Consider the following 18,133-nt stretch of genomic DNA (forward strand, 5'->3'; position numbering starts at 1 on the left):
CATTATCTCCAGCCCTGAAATACCTCTATGTTACCACGAAACATGAGATGAAAACTTACCATGGGCAGATCGCTAACATGTGCATATAAACGCTGATTAAAGAAGTGCAAGGCCATACCCGGAGCCATCTGTAAGGGTTCCTGTCCTTGCTGTCACTCACTGGCTTTGTGACCTTACTGAATGAGTTTCCTTCTCATACATGAAATGGGAGTAAACACAGTGCCTATCTCAAAGGGTTGATAAAAAGAATGAATATGTGTGTGTGTGTGTGTGTGTACATATAGCTTAAAACAGTGCCTGACACATAATCAACCGGTGCTATATATAAGTGTTAGCTATTATTACTATTATCAAAGATAAAGAAACAAAAGTTTGGACAGATTTTGATGTGCCCAAAGCCATACAACTTATAATTATTTAGTAAGAGAAAAGAAAGATAAATCAGTTCTTTCTTGCTTCAAAATAAGCCAATAGTGAATTAAGTAATTATAGGGCAGAGGTAAGGGATTTCATTAAAACCTTGGGTGCGAGTTTCATATGGGCAGAGGTAGCCTGACCCTGTGTTTCAAATCCCCAATCCCACGCCTCTATTCTTGACCCAGGCAGGTGATTTTATTCCCGCTTTGTGCACAGTCCTCTGTAACACCTTGCACCACTTCTCACACTCTTGTTCCTCACAGAACTACGAGCTCTTTGAGAGCTGGATGTCCCATGGGGGAGAAGCTCAATAAATGCTGAATGACCAAATGGGTGACCGTATGTTTGATCACTCTGGTAAGTTTAGGCAACTAAAAATATATCTGTGTAAAAGGGAGGATATGCCCATGTTTATAGCATTTTGATTTCAGATATTCTGAGCACAGTTTGAAATATTAAAATACAAGTTAAATATATAATAGTCCTCAATATTTTCCAAAATATAAAATGTAGCATAGGGTGTATCTTTACAAACTACATTATCTGTGTAGCTAACATTCCAGGAATAGTAAAGAGGTGGAAACTATTTAATTGGCTGGGAATATTACAACACATTTTAAATAAGATCTTGAAAAAGAGCCAGTGCAATGGAAAGGGAGTCACAAGACATGGTTTTACTACCTAACTCCAGTTACGATTAACATGCTTGCTATCCTGGTTTATGGTACATCAGAGACTCTCAGCAAGAATTACGGTTGTCACTATTTGCTCACTGCAAAACTATATATTATTCAGGTAATTTCTCTTGCTGTTATTTTTTATTCAGATTGAAAGAGTCCTCACTGGCCCTGACCTAGGAGATTCAGCGCAGGGAAAAAAGATGGTGAGCTAAGTATTACCACCAAGTATGAGTAGGTGGGAAACATCCTTTGAGTCTCAACGCCAAGAGTCTAGGAATACCCTCTCCTCACGTCCTCTGAGCAAATTCCTATTCACTCCTTGAGTCTCAGCTCAAACTCTCCCTCCCTCCACTGTCCAATCCTACCTGCCACTCCCTACTTTTAGGCATACCTCCCTTCCCTCAGGCTCCTGCTACTCTCTGCACACACCTGCATTGCAGCAATTACATGCACATGCTTCCTTGCCATCTTCTCACCTCTTGGAGGGTAAAGACAACAGTGTCTTCTTTAGCTCTTGTAGTCCCAGTTCTTGGCACATATTATGCACTAAAAAAAAAATGTGTTCTCAGGATCATACTTGAGCCTGAAATGTAGAGAATTCTGAACTGTATAATATAACTACATAAATATATAAGAGAAACCCAAGCACATTTATTTGTGGCACTGCCACACAATCAACATATTGGACCCTGCCCTATGATTACAAAGAATAACATATCACTCCCTTTAATCTTCGAAAGTCTGAAAACAAAGTTTCTTTTTTTTTTACTTGATGGTATCAACAAAAGAACATTTTTATTATATGTTACAAATCAGCTTTGATAGCTTCCTTTGCATAAAGCAGTGGTGGTTAAACTTTTACAACTAAGGATCCCTTTATCCACTCTGGACAAGCTCGGCAGTTTCTTAAACAGTAACTTGCAACTACCATGCAATACCCGCAACCAAACTCCTGAGCATGTACTCCAGAGAAATGAAACTGATGTTCACACAAAAACCTGTGCAGCTTTCTTTGTAATTGCCCCAAACTAGAAACAACCCAGATGCCCTTCAACAGGTAAATTGTTAAAAAGAACTATGGTACATCCATACCATGGATTACTACTCAGCAATAAAAAGGAATGAATGATGGATACATATAACAACCTGCACGAATCTCCAGAGAATTATGCTGAGTGAAAAAAACGCCAATTCTAAAAGGGTGCACACTATAATATTCTGTATATATAACATTCTTGAAATGACAATACAACTAATTATATTAATGAAAATGCTTTAAATATTCATTTGTTAATAACACTCTAAACGCATATTCACATTTTTATGAAAAATAACTTAAATAAAAAATACAGTGAGAAAAGAAGCATTGTTTTACATTTTAGCAAATCTGGAGTCTCAAGTCTGCTTCTATTTTCAATCTGTTGTGTGAGTACATGTCAAGTATCCTCTAAAAACTCTCCTTGGACACTCATGAGAGAATGAGAGTGAAAAACACAGATAACATCTTAGGAAAATCGTTTTGACCTTGTGGACCCAATGAAAGAGAATAGGGGATCCTGGGTCACACTTGAGAGCAGCTGGGGCAGAGCGCTAAAATGTCCTAATACCCTTCTCTCATAAGGAGTACCAGGAACAACCAAAACTACTTTTAAAAAAGACGAAACGGAAACAGGCAAACTGTTGAGCTGAGTCCATACTGGTGGAGCCTGTGTTTCCTGGAATAACGATCTTTCTCCAGCGCTCTTTCCTGCTGGGAGAAGCGTGTCTGGATGTTTCACTGTATTATAGGAGAGCCTTACAGAAATTCAGTTCTTGATCAAAACCACTTCCTATTGCATGTCTCTAGGAAAACTCTCGAATATCAGTTTCCAACAATTCCACCTTTATATTTTATAAGTCTCATTTTCTACATAAAATTATAATTCGGCACACTTAGTTATTTGTCTCCTATCCCATTTTAGCAAACAGAAATATTTGAAAACCCATTTTTAAATTCTCAGATGGTATTTGTAGTTAGATGTACTCTATTTAATAACCTAGGAAATTAGTTAATTAAGCAAAAAACGCCAGAAGCTATGCAACTGAGGCTCTGAGCTCTCTGCCAGCCGGGTAACTAGGTCAGTACACAACACATTTCTTTCTTTCACCACATGTTTATCTAATGTCTACTACGGGCGAGTATATTATATATGTCCGGTGCCTTCACTTCCTGTCTATGAACTATCAGCTTTGCTCATAGAAATTGAACGAGAGAACACACACACACACACACACACACACACACACACACACAGCTTAAATCTAGCTCTAAAATTCTCATAATTCTACACATTTTTATATACAAAAAAATATTTAACTGATATGTCCGATTTGCCTGTTAGTCCCAATATCTGTCAGCTGCTGTTTTTGATAACTTTAATAATCTCTTACATATTCTATAAAAAGGAGATGAAGTTGTAGGTACTAGAGAATTTACAAATTTCCAATGTCCTTCTACCTTTAGTTCTAATTTTGAACCACTAAGCTGAAAAGCTTTTTTTTTTAATGCAAAATGATAAAGACAAAAACTAAACTGGATTACCTGCCCAATTCCTGTAGGCTCAGATAGATATACTCAAGTTACAGCTTTGAAAATTATACTAAATTATGTTACTTAAGAATAATTTAAAAACAGAATTGATATAAAACTATTTCCAAAAGGAAATACACCATATGGAATGCTAAACATTTCTATATAGCTAAATATGCAGACACACCTCGGCCAATGAGAACAGACCTTTGTGGAAAGAACTTTATTCCAGGAAAGACCCTCCTGCAGAGCACAAGGGGTTTTCTCGGCAGCACTCCTCAACAGCCTTGAGTTGGGGCGATTTCTGATGTCTTAGAGAATGTCACACATTCATACGTGTTGCATAATCCATAAAGATACAGTGTGGGTGGTGAGGGGAACTACACTTTCCATTGGTTTGGTTTTATGCATGTGATGTTTATCTGCTGGATATATTTTAAAACGTCTTTATATTACATTCAAAGGCAAGGGCTCTGATTTTCATAAATTTATCCATTTTATTCTAAAGGATGAAATCTTTCAAATGTTTAACTTCTTGCACAGTAAATTTAGAAAACATCTATTTACCAGCGATCAATCAATTCTTATTTTCAAGGTCCAACACGTCACCTCCCTAGCCCTCCACTTTCTTAACCTATATACTAGTGGGCCAAACGAGATCAACTCAGAAGTTCCTTACAGATCCCAAATTCCATGATTGTAGACACGTGTTTTGACCACACCTTTCCCCCACCAAAACAAAACAAAACAAATCAAACGTTTTTTTCTTTACTACTATCCAGCACTGATTACTATAAAAATGATCTAAATTCAAAGTGTATCAGGAGGGTTTTGTGTGAGCGTTTATTTTTTGTTTTTGTTTGATCTTCACAGTACTGGACACTCTAAATATTCCGACCTGTAATTTTTCTATTTTTGCAGACAAGTGTATATGCAACAGAGCAGTGCTAGATATATAACTGGACATCTCTGTATTTTCATTATGGTAATAAGACATAAGATACTACAATGTTGTCAGACAAAAACAACTTTCTTTACTGGTTCCCAGATAAGATGCCATTTACGGGATACCACCGCATAGATCTGAAGGACTAATATGGTTAGTTTGTTTGCTTTTTTCTATTTTTAAGGCAAGCACAGGTAATTGTTAGTAGTATAAATGGATGGTTTTAGATGGTAGATTTTGCTCCACAGTCAATCTTATATTTTTCCATTAAAAAAAAATCTAAAACTACAGAAAAACAACAAACTTTTCAGTCTTATTTCCCTCAATAAATGCAAAGATATCAGCAGGACATTGCTATTCTGTGATCAAATCTACACAATAAAATAAATGAAGAACGAAACCACGGTCAGATAGGTTTTATGCTGGAGGTAATACTAATAATTAAGATTCCCAGGCTTTGTTATCTTAACTATGGGCAAGATATAAGAAATTTAAATGCTGCAGCTTTCCAAGCTAACGCGTGACACCAATAATTAAAAGAACAGGCATTACTTAAGATGCTCAATTTGCTTCAGTTATAACTCGTATGTGTGTGTGTGTGTGTGTGTGTACATACATACAAAGGGTGCCAAAAAATGTATACACATTTTAAGAAAGGAAATAACTGTATTAAAATTACATTGATGGTAACCACATTGAGCACCTCTTGTAATTGCAAAAGTCAAATGTGACTTGTATTCTTCTTTTGTTATCAGTATATAGAGTATTACAATTTTAATACAGTTTTTTCCTTTCTTAAAATGTGCATGCATTTTTTGCACCCTCTGTGCATATGTAAATTATCAGATCAAGAAGGACTTTGGCCCAAACCTCAAAAGTCCATCACTGAGTGGCCAATCTGTTTTCTCCACAGTAGTCTAAACCAGCGGTTCTCAACCTGTGGGTCGTGACCCCTTTGGGGGTCAAATGACCCTTTCACAGGGGTCGCCTAAGACCATCGGAAAACAAAAAGATATTTACATTACGATTCATAACAGTAGCAAAATTACAGTTATAGAGTAGCAACGAAAATAATTTTATGTTTGGGGTCCCCACAACATGAGGAACTGTATTAAGGGGTCGCGGCATTACGAAGGTTGAGAACCGCTGGTCTAAACGGATAGTGGTGTCAAGGGAAGGGATTGAAGCCTTGTCAGCTGTGGTGTTTACCCAGAATGATTTTCATGGGCTGCCAGAGGTCCTTCTAATTTATTAAAAATGAGTTGTTTGAGTTACATATAGTTCTAATACTGAGAAAAATTAAAAGGAAATCCTCATTATACTGTAACTCATTACCCAGATTCCAATATAGCACAAATAATATAGCCCTTCAAAATATAAATGCCTAGTGTTACATGATTGGATTTATTTGTACTGTAAAGCCAGTAATATTAAATCATTAGGATGGTCAACAATGCACTCCAAAGTATATTAGTTTCAGAAACTAATTCAAACAAAATCCTAGGGTTTACATGTTATATAGTTGCTACCTGCCTTTTTTGACATCTCCACTAGGGAACTTTTACAAACAAAATATATTTAAAAGCAAACTAATCGTTCTTCTTTCTAACCTTCGAACCTGACCTTCTATTCATCCTCTATCCTCTCTCCTTCCCACCCATCCACCTGTTTGCCTGCCTGCCATCCGTCTCTCCATCCATCCATCCCCTCCCTCCACTCCATCTTCCCATCTATCCATCCAGGCACTACTGGGAATCTCCTGTGTGCCAGGCACTGTTCTAGGGCTACGAGTTCAGCAGTGAACAGAGACAACAACCCCTGCCCTCGTGAACCTGACATTCTGGGTGGGGATGGAAGTGAGGACAGACAATACACAAGAAAACAAATTTCAGATGCGAAAAGTACTAGACAGAAAAAGAGAGCAGGTAGGGAAGACAGAGTGCTTGGGAGAAGGATGGCTTTTTAAATAGGGTGAGCTGGGAAAAACTCACTGTGAAAGTGGCACTTGCATTAAAACCAAAAGAAAGTAACTAGAAAGCCACTCAGGTCTCTGGTGTAAAAACGTTTGTTATAGACGAATGAAATAAGTAGAAAGGCCCTGATGTGAGAATATGGCTGGCACATCCCATGAACAGTAAGAGGCCTGTATGGACGAAATGAACAAAGCAGGGAGAACGGATGAGAATGGTAACTGGGGCTAACTAAGTCTTGTAGGGCCTCAGAGAACTTTGGCTTTTACTCTGAGTAAGAATCTTAACAAGGTCATTCTGGCTGCTATGTCGAGAATAATCTAAAGGGCCAAAAGCAGAAATAGGAGCCTACTAAAGTATTCCAAGCAGGAGGTGATGGCAGATTAACCGGGGGGACATAGCTGAGACAGGAAAAGACGCTCAATTCTAGATATAATTTGAAGGCCGACCAGTATGATTTGCTGATGAATTAAATGTGCGTACGAGCTGATGCTAGGGGGAGAAGTCAAGGACGACTCCAAGGTTTTGGGTCTGAACTGGGAAGATGGAATTAATATAATTGAGATGCAAAAGTCTGTAAGAGAGTAGGTTGAATGGGTATGCTCAAGTTTGAATGTGATAAATTTGAAATGCCTATTAACCTCCAAGTAGAGACACTGAGTAGGCAATTAATTATGCAAGTGCAGGTCAAGGGAGAGAGGACTGGCTGATGATATACACTTAGGAAGCATCAGTGTATAGACGGTATGGGAAACCATAGGTCACCAAAGGCGAGTAGATGAATATAAGTAAAAAAGAGAAGGGGTCTGAGGAATGAGTTGTCCCGAAGTCACACACTCAGAGCACACCACCCCAATGCAGCAAGCATGTGAATCTGACCAGGACCTATTCTTCCATGCCTCCCCAGGACAAATAACTGCAGAGGTCCAGAATTAAGCTGGGTACCTAAGACTAGTGCAAAAAGAGTCCTCTCAGATGGATCTAACTTCATTACAAGACAGGGACTCACCAGCCTGTGGAATTCCACTGTGAAGAAGTCCCGAAGACTGAAGAATGCTATTTTGATCCTCTCCATCCCAATAAAGAGCCCAATAGTCAAGAGAACTTCTTTGATCAACTCAAAATGGTTGAAAAGAGAGTGTTCTGAGAAGGGCTGATGCACTGTCTATGGGTGGATGCATGGGACGGACGGACACAGAGGGTCTGAGGGATGGACTGTGGTACTGACAGAGGCTGGCAGGACTGGCTACGTCACTAGAGAGTCTGAGGCAAGAAAAGATGTGAGTAGGTCTGCCAGAGGTCACTCTGGCAGGATGTTTGGGATAGGTAAGGGGGGTATGGCAATAATGAAGGAGGGCAAAACAGGAAGTCATTGCAATGATCAAGATGAATGGTAATAAGAACCTGAACTAAGGTAACGACTAGGAATAGTCAAAGTAGGGTGTATTTGAGTAACGTTCTAGGATGTATATTTTTGTAACCATAAACATTCAATGCTGATTTTTAAATACAGCAAGAGTAACCTATATGAATACTATTTATCTTGATCTTAATCTTGCCCATCTGAATCTTTTGCTATAGAAACTGGAGCAGAATGATTATTAGGCAGATAAGGACCAGAGATTCCAAAATTATATTATGTTTACAAAATTGAGGTCATAGAAAAGAGCTACAAATGTGAAACTATGTGGGGGGAGAGGGGTCTCCCTTCATCACCTGGTTAGACAAAATACATACCTGGTTGTTTCAAAGATACCATAACATGTCCAAAATCAAACCCAAGATGATTTCAACCAAAACTTGGTCCTTCTCAGGCCAGCCGAGTGGCTCAGTTGGTTAAGAGCTCGCTCAAGAGTTTGAGCTCTGAGCAACAGCAGTTCGAGTCCAGCCCGAGCTGAGCAGCCACTGAGCTGCCAACAGGTAGCAGGATGGCTGAGCTTAAAAAAAAAACACAAAAAAACAAAACAAAAAAACTTGGTCCGTCTCTGGCAAATGGCTCACTAGTACTGCAATATAGGGGCATAAGCCAGAAACTGAGAAGTAATGGTTCATACTGTCCTCCTCCTCACCTCCCATATCTAATCTATTACGAAGTCCTACCAATTTATTCTGCATAATTTTGTTCTGACTCAACACTTCAAGTTTTCTTACCCACAGTCCTCATGCTTTCGCTTCTCCACTCCACAGATTTTTCTACTGCTTCCTTGCAAGTGTCACACCATTTTGACTCAAGACCTTTGCAAATATTCCACCTGCCTGGAATACTCTTTCCCACTAGCTTCTCAAAGGTTAACTTTTTCTCATTTTTCAAATTATGATTTCTTCAACAAAATCACCTTCCATAATAGCACCCAGGACTAGGACAGGTCCTCTGTTATAATGGACTTAGAACACCCTATGTGTTTCCCTCTTAGCATTTATCACAGCAATTATTTACTTACATGATTATTTAATATCTGTCTCCCCTACTAGGCTGGAAGATGGGTGAGTGCTGGGCCTGTGCTCTGCTTAGCATCACAGCCTTAGCACCAAGCACACTACCTATCACGCAGGGGATGATTGATAATATTTTAAAATAAATCCTTAATTCTAAATTACTGATAAACTATTCAGCATATATAAAGGACGGAAAGACTTTAAGCTAGGTCTCTGATTCCAAGCCCTATGTCACACTGATTGCCTCTCTAGTTTGAGGCAAGAGGGGCCTGGATGACAGGGTGAAAAAAGGGAGGAACTGAGGGTCTAGATCACATTGTCCAAGGGAAACATAATGTGCAGCATGTATCATTTAAGACTTCTAAAAGCCACATTAAAAAAAAAAGAAACAGGTAATATTAACTTCAATATTTCAATCCAATATATCCAAAATTAATATAGCACCATGTGATCAGTATTTTAAAAATTATTAATGCGGTATCTCACATTCTTTATTTCATACTAAGTCTTGGAAGTCAGTGTGTATTTTATACTTATAGCATATCTCAGTTGGGACTAGTCACATTTCAAATGCTCAAAAACCACATAACACCTGTGGCTACCGCAATGGACAGCACAGGTATTGTTATCTATATGAGGAGGAAAAGTGTATTTAATAAGAATAAGGTAGTCCCTCCCCACAAAAACTTACAACCTAATCAGCAGATACAACGACCATTATACAAGCAAATTATATGTGACATAGAGGCATAACCTAATTGTAGAATCACTCAGTAAGTAACAAGGCCCTTAACCAATGATACTGATAGATACATATGGGTGAGTATCTTTGTGTAGGATTCTACCAGCTGCAAACGATAGAAAGCCTGACTGAAACTTACTTAAGTAAAAAACAAGACGGGGTGACTGGACTCTGGATTCTTTCTCCCACCTCTGCTTTCTCTGGACTGGGCTCATGCTCAGGCTGTACGTGGCAGCCAGTCCCCAGCAGTCTTGGGGTCACATAGCGATGGCCCTTGCTCAACTCCCACAATAATGCCAACAGGAGCCCCAGAACTATATCTTCCTAGCTCTGATGCTTGACTTAGGTCACGAACCCATCCTGAACCAATCACTAGCCAGGGCCATCTGATCCTTTAATGGGTCATACCTGGGTTACTTGAGTCAACTTCCCCAGAAGCACATAGACAAAAGTTGAGAAAAAGCAGATACCCCAAAAAAGAAAATTAGGGGCTGGAAGTGAGGTGAATGGTTGCTGGGAACCCCAAACAAAATGTCTGGTACTTTAATTTCTTCTCATTCCCAAGCACCACTCCGAGTGTTAGCCATTATCACAGTGGTCATTTTGTAGCAGCCTACTGATCCCATGTCTGCAGGGAGAGATCCATAGATGTTCCTGGTCCTAAGTGTCCAGTCTGAGTCAGTCACACATGTGGATTATTTTCACCTAAGGATATTACCTTACTGCTTTACTTCCTCCCTAAACAAACTGAACAAACTTCAAGTTCATTTCCAATGATGTAACTATTTTCTCCCAATTCTACTTACCCACTATTACTATATGTGAGACACTATACTAATTGCTTTACAAGCATTATTTCATTTAATCTTTCCAACAAACCCTATGAAGTTGTTACCATCACCATTTCATAGATGAGAAAAATGAGGCTCAGAGGGGTTAAAACAGTAGGCTGTATGTGACAAACATGGGAATCTGCTCCATCTAGTTTCAAAGTTCATGTTCAGTAGTACCCGAAATTGGGAAATTTCCACCATTCCCTCTCTCTTTCCCATCATTAAAGAAAAAAACACAACAGGCATTATTTTAAGCAACATGCAATACACGATTTTCAACAATCTGTCTGAAGACACTGCCATTCACTCCTACTCGTAGTAAAAAAAATAAGTAAAAACTGTGATGACAACCCAAAGAAAGACAAGTGTACCAATGAGCTAGAATGATACTTCTCTGCACTCTGACTTCTCAAATAAGGCTGTGATTTAATGAACAGTAAAGATAAATTCTCAAAAATTCTCAGACAGCCACAAGTTCCTATGTGAAATCAGGATAAAGATCATCGAAGCAAAGAGAAACAAAGTTTAGAAGATAAGAAATCATGCATGAACAGGCAGGCCACAAAAAGCTCCATTATCAATTAACAGTTTTCAATAACTTATTATGAACATTTTCAAAGTTTTGCATTTTTACAGTGAATGCTTGTATCTTGCATGTCTACCATTAACATTTGATATACTTGCTTTACCACATATCTACCTATCCTTCCCTCCATTTTTTCTTTTCAGGCACTTCAAAATATACTGCACAATCAGTACACTTCTCTTTAAATAGTACAGAATGCAAATCATTAATAAAGTTCAATATTTGTTTACGTTTTTCTTTTGAGGCAAAATTCAAATACAAATCTTAGGTGTAAATTCTTTGAATTTTTGACAAATGCATACACCTATGTAACACAAACCTGTATTAAGACATATGCATAGAACATAGTCATCACCCCAGAAAAGTTACTGCACGTCCCCTCCAACCACTGTTCTGATTTTTTTCCGTCACAGATTAGTTTTGCCTATTCTAGAATATCATAAAAATGGAAACAAAGAGTGTGTACTCATTTGAGTAACGATTCATCCAAGCTGTGTGTGTATTAGCAGTCTGTTTCTGTCCACTGCTCAGCAGTATCCCATGCTCCTTACTGATGGACAACTGGGCTGTTTCCAGCTCTCGGTGATTATGAATCAAAGCTTATATGAACATGGTTGTACATGCCTTTCTATGACGTATGTTTTCTCTTCTCTTAAGGAAATACCGAAGAGTGGAAAGGTTGAGCCATAGGATAGATATAGGCTTAATTAGTTCTATAAAAAAACTGTCAGGGCTTTCCCAAAGTGGTTGTACCATTTTATGTTCCCACCAAGAATATACGAGTTCTGGAAGTTCTACATCCTCCCTAACATTTGATGTCAGTCTTTTTAACTTTAGCCATTGTGTTATAGGTGATCAATTAACATTTTAATTACTTTTGAAGTGCAACTATTTATAAGATTATTTGGGCACAACAACTGAGAGGTACATAAAATACAGGTCAGTATTAAAAACATTACAATATTATAAATAAATTATATATATAACTTTTACATAAAACTTTTTTTCTACTTTCTAGAAGTCACATGATTGAAGCCATACTTTCATTTCGTGTCTTATGAAACAATTATGCTGGCAAATATTAGCACTGTTACTTAAGAAACTGGTTGTCAAAATAATAACTTTTCTTTCTGTTCATCTCTTACTACTTGATAACATTGACAATTTATGGCTCACTTAACAATCCATTATTTGGAATCAATAATATGAACTGAGCATTTGTTAAGCAGAATACTGTCAAAGTCTCCCTTTAAAATATAATTCCTGTTTTCTATACCAAAAGAATTTCTTCACCTTCCCCGACATAATTCTGCTTTGGAATTGTAGTTAGTGTCTTTCAGTTAAGTTCTAGGGGAACAAGAATAGCAATGGACACCATCCCTTAAAATAAAAACAAAAACACACCTTGGTACAACTGCAATATCTGAGTTAGCTTGTAAAAGTAGTGCAACTGTGCCAGTGATGAGAGCACATCACTGTTTGCATATGCCTTCACAATTTCCAGTAGGGTGTGCCTATGTCATCAATGCCATTACACAACTCAGCAGGTGATTATCTAAATTAGTAAACCACCATTTATCCGCTGATGACAAAGAAACACTAACAATAGCAGCTTCCCAAACTCAGCAGCAGTGCTTGAACAGGTGAACCACTTTGGCACCACGGGCCCTCTCTTCTCAGGCCTGTCCCTTACTTGCTCATATACACCAAGAGACAGCCAGCGCCTACACAGCTATTTTAAGTTGTCCTTGTACACAAATGCCAGTGATGGGACACACAGTTCTAAGAAATGCTTCCTGCTTAGCCTAATGTCACTACACTTTACAGTGATAAATAAACTTTAAGTCAGCGAAAGAAAACGACTGCAACTAATGGTACCCCCCACCAAAGGGCAGATGCCCGACTGTGATTTTAACACACACTTATCTTATTAGAACCACTCTTCAAAGCACCAATTTGTTTTTACGTTTTCTGAAATAATTTTCTTACCAAGAAATCATGTATTTACATAAAAAGAATCATAGTTAACACCTGTCCTCTGCATGCTATGCGCTGGCCCCCGGACGAGGACCGCAAGCAAAGCCCGAGGAGCAGCACTGGGCGGGGTCAGCAACACGCAGTGCGCATGCTCGCCAGGGCCACCCAAAACGGAACGTGTTCTGCAAAATGAACTGTTTTCTCGACTTTGGTCTTTCTTCCTGCCCTTTATTCCCTGCTCAGGGTAACAATCGGACCTGTATGACTACAGAAGGTGTACACATAATAGTGCTGAAAACGAAGTAGCTCCCAAACTGTAAGTGAAAGCTTTACTGGGCAGGCTGCGATACCTGCAAGGAAATGGGATAACGAATAAGAAGCACGAGAGTGAAGAGGGGTTACAGGAAGTCCTCTGACACAATAAAAGGAATCACCAATTTCACTGATCATCAATTTCACTGCAGACTAGGGCATCCTCCAACAGTTCTGAACCGGAGCAGGAACTGTGGGGTGGAGAGGAGGTGTTCGTGTGAAAGAAGCAATTACACATTTTTGTTTTACTCCTGCTTGTTTATTTTCCAGGTTTTCTATGAATATCTATTATCAAGTGTTCTACCGTTTAGCTATTTTCCTAATATCAAAATGGAATTTCGGGGCCGGCCGAGTGGCTCAGTTGGTTAAGGGCTCGCTCAGGAGTGTGAGCTCTGAGCAACAGGGTCGCCGGCTCGATTCCCAGCCCGAGCTGAACTGCTGCTGAGCTGCCAACAGGTGGCAGGATGGCTCAGCTAAAAAATAAAAATAAAAATAAATAAATAAAAAATGGCCCTCTTAAAAAAAAAGTGGAATTTCTATTATTCCACAAAGAAAAATTTTAAGAAAAAACAACCTAAGGCTCAAAGGGTAGATAGGAAGAAAAACTCTTCAGCTAAGAAGTTGTCATCTTTTTTACAGCAACCCATTTTCTTATGCTTGCTCCTGAAATGCCACTTTTTAATCAAACTTTAATGAGGGAGGGGCACTACCGTGTCTGAAAACACCATGAAGATAAAATACACAGAACCATGCAGGTAAACATCTCACTAGGTAGTGTCATTACAAGAAGGGTTTGATAACAAAATCAGAATCCTTGCTGATAGCCCTTAAGAAAAGTCAAGGCACATATACCTTATCAGGTGCCATCTCTGCAACAAAGAAGCACGTACTCTTAAGCCCCTTTATCCTTTCAAACCTTCCATCACTTAAGCTCTAAGACCACTAACCAAAATTAAACATACAACAAGTTGAAGCAGGGTATAAAGAATACAACTACTCCTTCTTCCAGGTGTAACAGACAGATCATGGAGGGTGGATGGTAGGTAGGCAGGCAGAGGGATAGATACAGCAAGAATCAGTTTTTCCCTTTAAGCCATGGTTTCTGTAAAATCATTCAGATGCATTATAACAAAACAATCCCACTGAATTTTTCTGAAAAATCATTTCACTATGAGTCCTAGACAATGACTGCCTTTTATATTAGAAACCTACCTCTTTGTTGGTCAACTATGTGGTTTAAACGAAAATGATCTTTAAAGTCCTTTTCAATAAGAAGAAAGAAAATAATTACAATTCTATCAGAACTTTATATTCTCATAGAAACAACTCAGTAAGCAGTAATGGCTTTTAGATCAAATAGGTCTGATTTCCAATCATAGGTAATTACTGTACCTTATCCAAAGTGTATATTACCTCTGAAACTTTTTGAACTCCAGTTTCCTTAAATGCAAAATACTGACCTCACAGGATTACCGTGACAACTAATTGCTGAATGAAACTTGAAGCTCCTAGCAGAGTGACAGCCATGGAGTAGTCACTTAAATGGCAGTTATTACAATGATTCATATTGGCAGTTCTACAATTCTGCCCATTTACATTTCACAACCAAAGGAAGGCAGTATAACAGTGAAAATGTTAAATCCTTCTAGGGTGATACTTGTAAATTAGTGAAAACAATTTACTTTCCCCCCTCCACATCTAACATATTCTAATTGAATTCAAGGAAAAGACTGCCTTTCCCCTCTCTGTTTTAGAATAAAATGGATGCACTCAACACTTCTCAAAATGAAAGACATTCTAAGAGTGCCCACTACAAACATTAATACTGTAAAGGTACAAGCTACAGAACTGATGAACACTGTAAAATACACCAAGGCATTTTCACTTAGCAAGTGGACTTGTTAAGCAAGCAATTTTTAATTCAGCACAATTTGTATTATAATATTCCCTAATAACCAAGCTTTTTAGCAAAATTTAAAGTGTACGAAACAGATATTCTTCCATGGTGGTACTATATTTGCTAGGTCAAAGGAACCTAGTAAATGTTCCATTTTCTTTTAAGTTATCATAAATATGACTAAATTAATTTTTATTATGTTTAGCATTGTTTAAAAAGGAATAAGTAACAGGGCCATGATTTATAGTTTTTTATAATTATTTTGTCCATAGTCATATCCAGCAGAGAGAAACCTCTGCATGGTAATGTTTACATGTTTTTCAAGAGATAAACACATTTTTTTAAGGTAATGTAATTCAGGTGAGATTTAAAAGGTGACTAAGTTAAATATCAAAAAGACTAGCAAATTAAACAAATTTTGAGCTAATTTAAGTCCAGGTAGAAACTAAAATGTGTTTAAAAATATCTCTCTCTATAGGTATACACATGAGTTTATATATACAAAATATGCCTAGAGGATATATACAAAAAACTCCTAACAGCAGTCAACTCTGGAGGAACTGGGTGGCTGGGGTAAAGGAGTGGGAGTGAGGCTTGTTTTTTATTAAGTATCTATTGTACAGATTGACTTTGTGTATGAGAGCATATCATGGCAGGAGCATGGACAAAAGGAAGTAAAGTAGGAAGTAGAAAGCAGCCAAGTTTGGTTCCTATACATGTGATTAAAATTAGAAGTCAAAGCAAACAAGAAGTCCACATCAAAAATAGAAACAATTTATGGAGCACTAAAAAAGGAGTAGTATGCCTAAGAAAATGCTTTTTCTTCACTGCTTCATCTCTGTGTTTCAAAACTAAATAAGTAAAACACAAGCCTAAATATTGCATTTATCAGCAAAGTGACTTCATATCATTAAAAGGGGAGAAACGCAGTTACTGCTGCACAATAAGGATTTTTGCAAAACACACACATGGTTTATACCTACTGTGATCAAACTCATTGAAATGTTCAGTGTTGTAACACATTTCTAAGAATCAGTCTAACATACAGCTGTAATGACACCAGCACAGATATGGACAACTGTGCCTTCTTGAATCTACTTCCACTACCGCTGTGTTAAGGGAAATCTGCTATTGCAGTCTTTGTTTCTAAAAATGCTCCATAGCGTCAACTGATGAGTCACGGGTCACACTCCAAATTCTTATGTACTGAAGAAAGCAGGGCACAAGTCTTACACATCAATTGTCAAGACCGTCAAAGCAGCTAAGTTACGAGTCAAGAGTTCTTTATAAGGTGACATAGATGATAGTTTTTCGAAGAGACATGAGAAGCTTCAAAATAAAACTTCTTCCACAAGGATTTCCACAAGGATTGATAAAATTATTTTCCCTTATTCCCTCTCCAAATAACTGGTAGAGTTTTATTTTTCTTAATTCAGAATGTACGATCAGTAAGTACTTTTGAGATACTGACAGGTACAAACTCAAGTTGGTACAAACTCGAAACTCCCAGCTTTGTGAAAAGCTGAAAGGATTTTCCATGTGCCTTGCTTCTCTTAATTCCTTCCTACTTTTGCTATTTAGCCATTTCTCTTGGAGAAGTCTCCAAGAGAATGTACAAAAGGGCAAGAAACAAAGACAACACTGCTTGTTTCTTTTTGGCAGCATTAACGTTTTCCTGGGGAAGACAAACTAATAGCTGAAAGGAAACCTGGGGACAAGCTGTAGATTTAATCACCAGTCTAACAGACTTGAGGTCTGACCACATCGTCTTCTTTTCTTCCTAGCATTGGTCATTAGACTTTTCATTAATTTGCTTACCTGTTTATTGTTTATTTCTCCTCCTGCCCCGCAGGATGTAAACTCCCTAAGAGCAGGGGTCCTTCTCGCCTACTTCATTGCTGCTATAATTCTCACCATCTAGAACTGTACCCAGCAATATGTAGGGAATCAATAAACATCCAATGGGGAAAAAAGATATATAATCACGTACTTACCTATCTCTGGTCCTGCACAATCACAAAAATGATGAAATTTGTTTTCACCTGAGATATTCTTCACCTGTAATTTATAATAATAATAATAATAATAATAATAATTAACTTTTGCCTTGCCACAGACTCTCTATGCTTAAGTTCTACCTCTTAAATATCATATTTGTGTCTATATATAGCAATTATAATGAAACTGGAATCTGACTAGATTCAATTTCTGAGAAAAAGAACTCCTATAACTCACTTTCATATCTCAAATATCTAGAATGATACACAGTACAGAGTAGTCAAATATTTGTTGAATAAATGAATTATTTTTTAAAAATTACAATTGGTGGGATTAAGAATTTTAATTTTTTTGCATAGTTTAGGACTTCCTAAATGTTCTATATTTAGCATGTAGTACTTCTATAATTTAAAAAAATACAATGTTATATATAAAAAAGAAAACCACATGTACCTTTATGTCCTCAAGTACTTGGTAATATATGCAATAAAGTAAATCAAATAGATGTGTTACTTCTCAGGAGTTATCAAATAGAAAAACATTATTTAATATAGGGATATTAATTATTTTTAAATTGAATTAAATGTTATTTTTAAGAACATTAAGCTTTATCTTCCAGAAAGATATCCTTCTATAAATCCTAGTATATACTGAGAGAATAACTTGTTTTTTTATTAACAGAACAATTTTCTTTATTTTCTTTTCAAAAGTTTCAAGTAACCAAAAAAGTAATTCTTTATGAAGACATAAAAAATACTGTATTATGAATA

The 18,133-nt window shown here is 37.6% G+C and overlaps 1 protein-coding gene across 7 annotated transcripts in view; it reads right to left on the minus strand.

Moving 5' to 3' along the window:
- Positions 1–18,133, minus strand: part of LNX2 (ligand of numb-protein X 2) — a 69,779-nt gene that overhangs the window by 38,227 nt on the left and 13,419 nt on the right. For 2 of the 7 annotated variants that reach the window (XM_019666066.1, XM_019666067.1), the window contains exons 4-5: positions 17,360–17,423; positions 1,527–1,643 (exon numbers count right to left, since the gene is read on the minus strand). The exons of 1 other annotated variant lie outside the window; for it this stretch is intronic. The gene's annotated coding sequence lies outside the window, so the exon portion shown is untranslated. Of the gene's footprint in view, positions 1–1,526; positions 1,681–17,359; positions 17,424–18,133 lie in introns of all 7 variants that reach the window. 4 more of the 7 variants (XM_019666068.1, XM_019666065.1, XM_019666069.1 and 1 more) reach the window with 4 other exon arrangements.

The sequence above is a fragment of the Hipposideros armiger genome, unplaced genomic scaffold, assembly GCF_001890085.2.
Source record: "Hipposideros armiger isolate ML-2016 unplaced genomic scaffold, ASM189008v1 scaffold_459, whole genome shotgun sequence".
NCBI classification, from domain to species: domain Eukaryota; kingdom Metazoa; phylum Chordata; class Mammalia; order Chiroptera; family Hipposideridae; genus Hipposideros; species Hipposideros armiger.